The following is a 12,668-nucleotide window of genomic DNA, read 5'->3' as shown; positions in this document are numbered from 1 at the left end:
TTGTATACATTCCACCTCAGGATAAGAAAGATAACAAGCTGGCCCTTAATGAACTGTACGAGGCTATAAAAAAGCCAGAAAATCTACAGCCCTGGATTAACACAGAGGTTGCCGCTAAACTAAAGGACAGGGTTACCGCACACAGAGCTATCATAGACAACCCTGAGGCTACGGCTGAGGACAGGAACAAGTACAAGAAGTCCCGCTATGACCTCCACAGAGTCATCAAACTAGCAAAAGGACAATATAGGAATAAGGTGGAATTATACTACACAGGCTCCGATGCCCGCCGCATGTGGCAGGGGCTACAGTCCATTACGGATCACAAAAGAAGACCCAATCGTGATCTGCTCAACAATTGCTCTCTACCAGACTAACTCAATGTATTTGATGCATGTTTTGACAACAACAACATCGTGCCGGGTGTGAGGGCCGTCAACGATCCAGAAGATTGGGCGATCTCACTCTCAGAGGCCGACGTGAGGTCTTTAATCAGGTCAACACCCGCAAAGCCGCGGGGCCCGACAGTATTCCAGGGCACGTTCTCAGTGCATGACAGAACAGCTGGCAGGCTTAATCACAGTCATTTTCAACCTCTCCTTGTCCCAGTCTGTACTGCCCTCATGTTTTAAGATGACCACCATCATTCCTGTCCCCAAGTACTCTAAGGCTTCATGCCATAATGACTACCGCCCTGTAGCACTCACTTCTGTAATCATGAAGTGCTTTTAAAGGCTGGTTATGGCACACATTAACTCCACCATCCCAGACCCACTCCAATTTGCATACCGCCCCAACGCAATCTCAATTGGTCTCCACACTGCCTCACCCACCTAGATAAGAGGAATACCTATGTTAGAATGCTCTTCATTGACTACAGCTCAGCGTTCAACACCATTGTCCCCTCCAAGCTCGTCACCAAGCTTAGGACTCTGGGTCTGAACACCTCCCTCTGCAACAGGATCCTGGACTTCTTGACGGGCCGACCCCAGGTGGTGAAAGTAGGCAACATCACCTCCGCCACGCTGACCCTCAACACAGGTGCCCCACATGGGTGTGTGCTTAGTCCCCTCCTGTACTCCCTGTTCACCCACGACTGCGTGGCCACGCACGACTCCAACACCATCATCAAGTTTGTTGATGATACGACAATGGTAGGCCTGATCACCGGCCACAATGAGTCAACCTACAGGGAGGAGGTCAGTGACCTGGTAGTGTGGTGTAAGATCAACAACCTCTCCCTCAACGTCAGTTAGACCAAGGAGCTGATCGTGGACTACAGGAAATGGGGGGGCAAGCACGCCCCTATCCACATCAAAGGGGCTGCAGTGGAGCAGGTCGAGTGCTTCAAGTTTCCAAATCACTAGACTTAAAATGGTCCAAACACACGCGCACAGTTATGAAGAAGGTGCCACAGCGCCTCTTCCCCCTCAAGAGGTTGAAAAAGTTTGGCATGGGTCCTCAAATCCTCAAATAGTTCTACATTCATCACTGCCCGGTATGGCAATAGCGCTGCCCTCGATTGCATTGCGCTACAGAGGGTGGTGCAGACAGCCCAGCACATCACTGGGGCCGAGCTCCCTGCCATTCAGGACATTTATATTGGTAGGAAGGCCCGTAAAATCGTTAACGACTGCAACCACCCAAGCCATAGACTATTCTCTCTGGTCCCATGTAGCTCAGTTGGTAGAGCATGGTGCTTGAAATGCCAGGGTTGTGGGTTCGATTCCCACGGGGGGCCAGTATGAAAAAAAAAACATGTATGCACTCTGGATAAGAGCGTCTGCTAAATGACTAAAATGTAAATGTTTCCCCATAGCAAGCGGTACCGGTATATCAAGTCTGGCACCAACAGGCTCTTCAACAGCTTCTATCCCCAAGCAATAAGACTGATAAATAGCTACACGGACTATCTGAGTAAACCTTGTATCCTTATTGACCTTTTATTTTTGCACTGTCTCTATGCACACTCACAGGGCCCTACACATTCACTCCATCAACTTCTCACTCACACATACACATACATTTATACTGACTCTACACACACGCACACCCTTCACATACAAGCTGCTGCTACTCTGTTTATCTTATATCCTGTTGCCTAGTCACCTTACCCCTATACATACAGTGAGGGAAAAAAGTATTTGATCCCCTGCTGAATTTGTACGTTTGCCCACTGACAAAGAAATGATCAGTCTATAATTTTTATGGTAGGTTTATTTGAACAGTGAGAGACAGAATAACAACAAAAAAATCCAGAAAAACTCATGTCAAAAATGTTATAAATTGATTTGCATTTTAATGAGGGAAATAAGTATTTGACCCCCTCTCAATCAAAAAGATTTCTGGCTCCCAGGTGTCTTTTATACAGGTAACAAGCTGAGATTAGGAGCACACTCTTAAAGGGAGTGCTCATAATCTCAGCTTGTTACCTGTATAAAAGACACCTGTCCACAGAAGCAATCAATCAATCAGATTCCAAACTCTCCGCCATGGCCAAGACCAAAGAGCTCTCCAAGGATGTCAGGGACAAGATTGTAGACCTACACAAGGCTGGAATGGGCTACAAGACCATCGCCAAGCAGCTTGGTGAGAAGGTGACAACAGTTGGTGCGATTATTCGCAAATGGAAGAAACACAAAAGACTGACAATCTCCCTCGACCTGGGGCTCCATGCAAGATCTCACATCGTGGAGTTGCAATGATCGTGGGAACGGTGAGGAATCAGCCCAGAACTACACGGGAGGATCTTGTCAATGATCTCAAGGCAGCTGGGACCATAGTCACCAAGAAAACAATTGGTAACACATTACGCCGTGAAGGACTGAAATCCTGCAGCGCCCGCAAGGTCCCCCTGCTCAAGAAAGCACATATACAGGCCTGTCTGAAGTTTACCAATGAACATCTGAATGATTCAGAGGAGAACTGGGTGAAAGTGTTGTGGTCAGATGAGACCAAAATCGAGCTCTTTGCCATCAACTCAATTGACCATGTTTGGAGGAGGAGGAATGCTGCCTATGACCCCAAGAACACCATCCCCACCATCAAACATGGAGGTGGAAACATTATGCTTTGGGGGTGTTTTTCTGCTAAGGGGACAGGACAACTTCACCGCATCAAAGGGACGATGGACAGGGCCATGTACCGTCAAATCTTGGGTGAGAACCTCCTTCCCTCAGCCAGGGCATTGAAAATGGGTAGTGGATGGGTATTCCAGCATGACAATGACCCAAAACACACGGCCAAGGAAACAAAGGAGTGGCTCAAGAAGAAGCACATTAAGGTCCTGGAGTGGCCTAGCCAGTCTCCAGACCTTAATCCCATAGAAAATCTGTGGAGGGAGCTGAAGGTTCGAGTTGCCAAACGTCAGGCTCGAAACCTTAATGACTTGGAGAAGATCTGCAAAGAGGAGTGGGACAAAATCCCTCCTGAGATGTGTGCAAACCTGGTGGCCAACTACAAGAAAGGTCTGACCTCTGTGATTGCCAACAAGGGTTTTGCCACCAAGTACTAAGTCATGTTTTGCAGAGGGGTCTTATTTCCCTCATTAAAATGCAAATCAATTTATAACATTTTTGACATGAGTTTTTCTGGATTTTTTTGTTGTTATTCTGTCTCTCACTGTTCAAATAAACCTTCCATTAAAATTATAGACTGATCATGTCTTTGTCAGTGGGCAAACGTACAAAATCAGCAGGGGATCAAATAATTTTTTCCCTCACTGTATCTACCTCTATCACTCCAGTCTCCCTGCATATTGTAAATATGGTATTGGAACTGACCCTGTATATCAGGGTTCTTCAATTCCGGTCCTGGAGGGCCGAAACACCTCTGTTTTTCATCCTCTCCTTCTAATCAGGGGTTAATTCAGACCTGGGACACCAGGTGAGTGCAATTAACTACCAGGTAGAAATAAAAAACAGAAGTGTTTCGGCCCTCCAGGAACGGAATTTAAGAACCCTGCTGTATATAGTATGCTTGCTTACTTACTTATTGGGTTCTTCATATTTTCTCCATATTTCTCATGTTTTTTTTTTTTTGTATTACATTGTTATTGATTATTGCATTGTTGGGTTTCGAGTTTGCAAGAAAGGCATTTCACTGTACTTGTGCATGTGACATTAAAACTTGAAACTTGAAAATACCTTACATGTGTTTTACAGCATTAATGCTTTAGATAGCACTGCATTATGGGTAAAATACTGAAAAATAGTGTTATTAACTGTAATTGGAAGCCTCCTGTAAATATTATGTCTTTACAGTAATAGCGCCTACTGTAGATTCAAATGATCTGTTTCAGGCACCAACCTCATGCTGTCGGTGAGACACATGAAGCTCAGACTATTCTAGTAAATATCTTCTGGAAGCGGTATGAGGTGGAATAATATTTTCAGCAGCTGCTGGGTTGGTACCTTGACTTGTTTCTGAGAATTTTTATTGCTAGCCTACTTTAAATTAGCTTGACACAAGCCATTTTGGTCTACTCGTAAATATCTCGCTCTGCAACCTAGAAAAAAATCACCCAAATAATAATTGTTGTGATGATAGGCTTTTAGGTAGGCCTCTGAGTGCCATAGAGAATAAACTGAGCGCAGATTCGTGACCGTTATGTTTTCACCATTACTGCAGAGAAAATAGCTTGTTTGTAGCACTTCAAAATATATTACCCATATTATTACTGGCGCAACATAATTTTTTTCCAGATTGACAGGCCGCATTTTACACAGAAACCACGTTATGGGCCATTAAAGGTACATTTCACCCTGGCTCTGCAATGGCATATGGTCATTACTATATTAACAACATTATGTTTTTGTCATAAACATCAAAATTATTCAAACCACACACTAGAACGAGCGCATTTTCATTTCACTGGTAGAATCAGGAAGTTTTGACTTCCTGTATTCAGCTTCTCTTAGTGAACCACAAAGTCCAGCATGTCCACTCTGAAAGCCATCAGCTAAATGATATAGCTAGCTATGTATTTGATACACACTGTCAATCAATTGCACCTATGCCATGGTAGTCACTGCTAGATTGGAACCTTCAGTAGAGTAAACATGTTTGTTTGTTCGTTCTATCTTTGACTAATGTTAGCTAACGTAAGCTAGCTAACGTTAGCAAATAAGAGTAGTTCAATCTGGTAGCCATCTATGCCATCCTTGTTTGGAAAACACTCCATTACTAAAAATAGAATTGTTGATATAGCTAACTCATTCTCTATTTGTGTGTTGGTAGCAATGATGAATGTGTATAAATCGTCTATGGCTGGTTAGTTGGTTCTCAGCTGGCTAGCAATCTTGCTACCAATTTAGTGATGCTAGCTAACAGCAAGCTGACAATATCGAAATGTCCATGTTAGGTGTGCTAAGCTAGCCAGTCTAATAGAGATCAATACAATTAATGTGGTGGTTAAATTGTATATTGTTGTGTTTTGTTGTAAGCGGTACAGAATCAGATTCGACCAGCATGTGCCTTCAACCCCTAGCTCTGCACAAGGTGAAGGTAAGTTGGGCAAAATATTTTCAAGCTGATGGCTAAGACCGCAAAATGTACAGTAAGCATGGCATTAACATGAATTGGATAGTGTTTGCATGGGTTTGTGTTGTGGGGTTACAGGTGGTTAGATGTGGCTTGAGGACCACAGAGTACCTTCCAGACCATGTAATACATTTAGTCTACCCCTTTTTCTCTTTTGACCATTTCTCGTTGTAAAATTCACGTTATCTGTAGTCCTTCCACAGTGCCCTACTGAAAAATACCCCAAAACGGCGGAATTCGGGGTACACGAGCATGAGGGAGGGGACACACCTTGCGGTTATGGAGCATAACAAGATTGTGGGACAAAAACCAGCAACAGACACTGAAAAGTATCAAATCAAGACTACAACAGTAATGACACAACCACCTCGTTCTTTTCTGCAGATTTTCAAAACAATACAGACACATCTACAAAAATCCCCTGCTAAGGGCTACTATTGACAAGAATGATCTGTCAAAGTCAATGGGCTGGGGGAGGTTCACAGATAGATTTTTGAGATGAGGAAGGGGTTTTTGGTTGTGCTTAGAGACAGTAAATGTAGTGTTGTGTATGAGAACGATTGAAAGGTGCCATTTCTCCTCAATCTCCCATACAATACATGCTGTGTAAAAAAAAAAAAATGTATGCACTCACTTACTGTAAGTCTGTAAGTCGCTCTGGATAAGAGCGTCTGCTAAATGACAAAAATGTGAAATGTAAGAACTGCCCTCCTAAGACTTTTCACCCCTTCTGCAGCTCACTTTGTTGACTGATCTTTCTCTCAAAAGCAGCTCCTAATGTCCCTCGTTGTCCCTAAACAATACACTAGACTGTCTCTAAACACTTAGGTCCCAATCAGTTCACACCTTTACCAACAATTGCCCTACGTCCCTTACAAAAAAAGTGTAAAATGGTAACACCACAACCATGTCTTTCCAGGAGATGTGCAGTACCAGCAAATCTTCTGCAAGCGGTCCAAACAGTTCGTGGTTAAGGTCTACAAGCCCTACACCACTTCCGGCAGAATCTTATCCAGCTGGGCATACACCGTGGACAAGACCATTCACCACAAGCACAGAGTCCCAGCTTCTCCTTCATTTTGTTCTCCTTCAAATTAATTTGTTAAAAACTGTTCAATTATTGTCTTTCTCTCTCTTTGTCAACTACTCACCAGATTTTATGCACTGCTGTGGTAGCTAGCTGTAGCTTATGTTTTCAGTACTAGATTAATTATCTGATCCTTTGATTGGGTGGACAACATGTCAGTTCATGCTGCAAGAACTCTGATAGGTTGGAGGACGTCCTCCGGAAGTTGTCATAATTACTGTGTAAGTCTATGGAAGGGGGTGAGAACCACAAGCCTCCTAGGTTTTGTATTGAAGTCAATGTACCCAGAGGAGGATGGAAGCTAGCTGTCCTCTGGCTACACCATGGTGCTACCCTACAGAGTACTGTAGACCTTCATTGAAAAACAATGTGTTGTAATCAATTATTTGGTGAAGTGAATATATTTAGTATACTTTTATATAAAAATGATAACTTTTTTTGAACGTTTCACTATTAAAATTTGTATGAAATTCACTGAGGATGGTCCTCCCCTTCCTCCTCTGAGGAGCCTCCACTGCTCCACATAGTTTTGAGAACAGGTGTGCACGCAGTGGATGTGGTTTGATGTAGTTTACAAATCGAACTTACCTGCTGCAGTATATCTCCGAGTTCTGTGCTCAGCTCTTTTGCCGCCAGTTGCTCTCGGTGTATCATACAATGCATCCATATGGCAGAGGGAGACACATTCATAACTAGAGTGCAGAGGCCTGCCCGCCGTCCCGTGATAGATGTCGCCCCATTTGTGCAAAGCCCACCATTCGATCACATATGGAATCTGTTTTATGTCAATATAGCCATGCAGCACACTGAACATCCCATATGCCTTTTCATGCTCGGGAATCGCGAGACAGAACTAAATGTCCTCGTGAATAGCATCCCCCGACATTTAGAGCGAACAAAAGTCAATCATTGGCATCTTGGCCCTTACAGCTAACGTCCATTTGGAGAGCATAAGCTGGGGTGTTTGAGTCGTTCAGTCAGTTTCCTCTTGATTGCTAGCAATAGCATATATTCGTTGTTTAACAGTGTTATATGACAAAGGTATTGATGTTTGTTCAGTCTATAATTTTATATGGTAGGTCTATAATTTTTATGGTAGGTTTATTTGAACAATGAGAGACAGAATAACAACAACAAAAATCCAGAAAAACACATTTTAATGAGGGAAATAAGTATTTGACCCCCTCTCAATCAGAAAGATTTCTGGCTCCCAGGTGTCTTTTATACAGGTAACGAGCTGAGATTAGGAGCACACTCTTAAAGGGAGTGCTCCTAATCTCAGCTTGTTACCTGTATAAATGACACCTGTCCACAGAAGCAATCAATCAGATTCCAAACTCTCCACCATGGCCAAGACCAAAGAGCTCTCCAAGGATGTCAGGAACAAGATTGTAGACCTACACAAGGCTGGAATGGGCTACAAGACCATCGCCAAGCAGCTTGGTGAGAAGGTGACAACAGTTGGTGCGATTTTTCGCAAATGGAAGAAACACAAAAGAACTGTCAATCTCCCTCGGCCTGGGGCTCCATGCAAGATCTCACCTCGTGGAGTTGCAATGATCATGAGAACGGTGAGGAATCAGCCCAGAACTACACGGGAGGATCTTGTCAATGATCTCAAGGCAGCTGGGACCATAGTCACCAAGAAAACAATTGGTAACACACTACGCCGTGAAGGACTGAAATCCTGCAGCGCCCGCAAGGTCCCCCTGCTCAAGGAAGCACATATACAGGGCCGTCTGAAGTTTGCCAATGAACATCTGAATGATTCAGAGGAGATCTGTGTGAAAGTGTTGTGGTCAGATGAGACCAAAATCGAGCTCTTTGGCATCAACTCAACTCGCCGTGTTTGGAGGAGGAGGAATGCTGCCTATGACCCCAAGAACACCATCCCCACCGTCAAACATGGAGGTGGAAACATGCTTTGGGGATGTTTTTCTGCTAAGGGGACAGGACAACTTCACCGCATCAAAGGGATGATGGACGGGGCCATGTACCGTCAAATCTTGGGTGAGAACCTCCTTCAGCCAGGGCATTGAAAATGGGTCGTGGATGGGTATTCCAGCATGACAATGACGCAAAACATATGGCCAAGGCAACAAAGGAGTGGCTCAAGAAGAAGCACATTAAGGTCCTGGAGTGGCCTAGCCAGTCTCCAGACCTTAATCCCATAGAAAATCTGTAGAGGGAGCTGAAGGTTTGAGTTGCCAAACGTCAGCCTCGAAACCTTAATGACTTGGAGAAGATCTGCAAAGAGGAGTGGAACAAAATCCCTCCTGAGATGTGTGCAAACCTGGTGGCCAACTACAAGAAACGTCTGACCTCTGTGATTGCCAACAAGGGTACTAAGTCATGTTTTGCAGAGGGGTCAAATACTTATTTCCCTCATTAAAATGCAAATCAATTCATAACATTTTTGACATGCGTTTTTTCTGGATTTTTTTGTTGTTATTCTGTCTCTCACTGTTCAAATAAACCTACCATTAAAATTATAGACTGATCATTTCTTTGTCAGTGGGCAAACGTACAAAATCAGCAGGGGATCAAATACTTTTTTCCCTCACTGTATCAGGCGACCCCACATGGGGTCGCAACCCCTAGATTGGGAATCGCTGGGTTAGAGGAACAATAGAGCCCTGAGATCTGATGGGCATTGGCAAGTTGGGTACTACCAAAGAATGTCTAGAGTGCATAAGAGGAGATTACTGTGACTCAACGGTCACATGGAATTTTACTGCGGTCATGACTCATGACTGCCGGTGTGGCGGTAACTGCCCTACTCCCTTTCATGTCATCAACAGCCCTACTCTCTTCCATCTCATATAGCGCAAGTGAACAGCAAACCTGGTTTCAAAAGACAAATAAAGCAACGCCTCTCCCACATGTGACCTACTTTTTGTGAGTATGTACTGACGTATGTGTAACTGATAGATGCAAACACACACTACATGTTAATGTTTTTAACTGTATGTCAATTGTAAAGTATTTTGTCTGTAATGTATTTTTCGTTATGTGTCGGACCCCAGTAAGACTTGCTTTCGCTATTGGTTTCGGCTAATGACGATCCTAATAAAATCTAAATTGAATACTGACCACAACCACTGACCACAACTACTAAACCACAACTACACAACTACTGAACCACACACCTACTTACCAAAACTACCGACCACTACTAACCACAACCACTGACCTCAACTACTAAACCACAATCACACAACTACAGAACCACACACCTACTTACCAAAACTACCGACCACAACTACTGACCCCAACCACATAACTACTGACCACAGACCACAAGGACTGAACCACACACCTACTTACCAAAACTACTAATCACAACTACTGAATCACTGAACTCATGACCACCCTCACACGACTACTGACCATGTCCATACTGTAGGGTCCAAATAACCTGCAACACAACTACTGACCACAACTACTGCTCTGCACTAGCTCTGGTCCTGTGATTAGCTAGCTCTGGTTCGCACTAGCTCTGGCCTGAACTACAAATTGTAACTCCCTATATGTGCATAAATTAGCATATAATACTCACCAACAATAATTGTAACTCTTGAACTGTTCAAGCTAGAGACACCAAACCAACTTTCACGTTTAGGCTACGCTACACTATCAACCAATCAATCTTTTCATCTACCTACTTTTTCAACAATAACCAGTCACCACCATTACTACTGCAGACACTTCCAATACTATAACTTATTTCAAAATCATACATACTTTAAAACATCTAGCAAGTGCACCACATTTCTTCAGGAAATGTACTTTTCAGTGATCACGGTTAGCCTAAAGAGTTGATTAATTAGATAGAATTACAACATAAACCTATTCTACATAGTTATTCAACTACCACAAAAATAAACTTAAAGAGCTGTCATCACTAGATGCACCATCATTTCTTACCCCAAATAATAGACCACAACCTTCTAATCATTACATCATCATTCAACTAAAATCAAACTTAATTTACAGTGAACATTTTACCAAAGAAAATTGTTAATCTATTTACTGTATCTGAAACCCACAGCATAAATGATTCAGAGTTGCTTTGCTTTCCTAACAGTGTTGTCCACATGATCCTGCCTTTTTTTCCCCATCTTCTGACAGAAGATTGCTTTGCCCTGTCTTTCCTCTTTCAGACGCAACAACTGTAGTTTAGAAATGTTTGTGATCTAACTGCCCCACAATTCAAAGTAATAATGTTGATACATTAGTCTATAAAAGTAATCAGACCAATTACTTTACAACATTTAACTTTTACTATATCTAACTGCTTTGCTTAAAATAGTAAAGTAAAACTTTAACTTCTTCCATTAACACAAGAATACTTTACATTTCATCCATGCAAATTATTAGGGCATACAATACAAATTCTGAATAATGGCACAGCTAAAGTGCTTCAGAAAGTATTCACACCCCTTGACTTTATCCATATTTTGTTGTGTTACAGCCTGAATTTAAAATTGATTAAATTATAATGTCAAAGTGGGAGAAAAAAAAGAATGAAAAGCTGAAATGTTTTGAGTCAATAAGCATTCAACCCCTTTGTTATTACAAGCCTAAATAAGTTCAGGAGTAAAACGTTTGCTTAAAAAGTCACATAAGTTGAATGGACTCAGTGTGTGTGCAATAATAGTGTTTAACATGATTTGTTTATGTCTACCTCACCTTTCTACCCCACATATACAATTATCTGTAAGGGACCTCAGTCGAGCAGTGAATTTCAAACACAGATTCAACCACAAAGACCAGGGAGGTTGTCCAATGCCTCACAAAGAAGGGCACCTATTTGTAGATGGGTTAAAAAAAAGAAGCAGACATTGAATATCTCTTTGAGCATGGTGAAGTTATTAATTACACTTTGGATGGTCTATCAATACACCCAGTCACTACAAAGATACAGTCGTCCTTCCTAACTCAGTTGCCGGAGTGGAGGGAAACCGCTCAGGGATTTCACCATGAGGCCAATGGTGACTTTAAAACAGTTACATAGTTTAATGGCTGTGATACCAGGAAACTGAGGATGGATCAACAACATTGTAGTTACTCCACAATACTAACCTAATAGACAGAGTGAAAAGAAGAAAGTCCGTACAGAACAGAAATACTCCAAAACATCCTGTTTGCAACAAGGCAATTAATACTGCAAAAAAAACACATTACTGAGTACCACTTTCCATATTTTCAAGCATAGTGGTGGCTGCATCATGTTATGGGTATGCTTGTAATCGTTAAGAACTGGGGAGTTTTTCAGGATAAAAAAAGAAACAGAATGGAGCTAAGCACAGGCAAAATCCTAGAGGAAAACCTGGTTCAGCCTGCTTTCCCCAGACATTGGGAGATTCATTCACCTTCAGCAGGACAATAACCTAAAACACATGGCCACATCTACACTGGAGTTGCTTACCAAGAAGAGAGTGAATGTTCTTGAGTGGCCGAGTTACAGTTTTGACTTAAATCTACTTGAAAATCTATGGCAAGACTTGAAAATGATTGTCTATCAATGATCAACAACCAATTTGACAGAGCATGAAGAATTTTGAAAATAATGGGCAAATATTGTACAATCCAGGTGTGAAAAGCTTTTACACTTACCCAGAAAGACTCACAGGTGTAATCGTTGCCAAAGGTGATTCTAACATGTATTGACAAAGGGGTGTGAATACTTATAAAAATGAGATATTTCTGTATTTCATTTTCAATACGTGCACACATTTCTAAAAACATGTTTTCACTTTGTCATTATGGGTTATTGTGTGTAGATGGGTGAAAAAAACATATATTGAATCCATTTTGAATTCAGGCTGTAACACAACAAAATGTGAAATACATCAAGGGGTATGAATACTTTCTAAAGCAACTGTATTTACAGTATAGCAGTGGAGGCTGGGAGGAGCTATTCATAGGTTGCACCTCCGTCATTCGGTCGCTTCATGCCATTGTTATGAACGTTCTCAAGCCGCCTTCTACCAGCGGCGCAATAGTGGTGCCCTAAAGATGTGATAAGCCCAGTCAT

This window comes from Coregonus lavaretus (assembly GCF_964263955.1).
Source record: "Coregonus lavaretus genome assembly, chromosome: 29".
Lineage (NCBI taxonomy): Eukaryota > Metazoa > Chordata > Actinopteri > Salmoniformes > Salmonidae > Coregonus > Coregonus lavaretus.
This window is presented reverse-complemented; position numbering follows the sequence as displayed.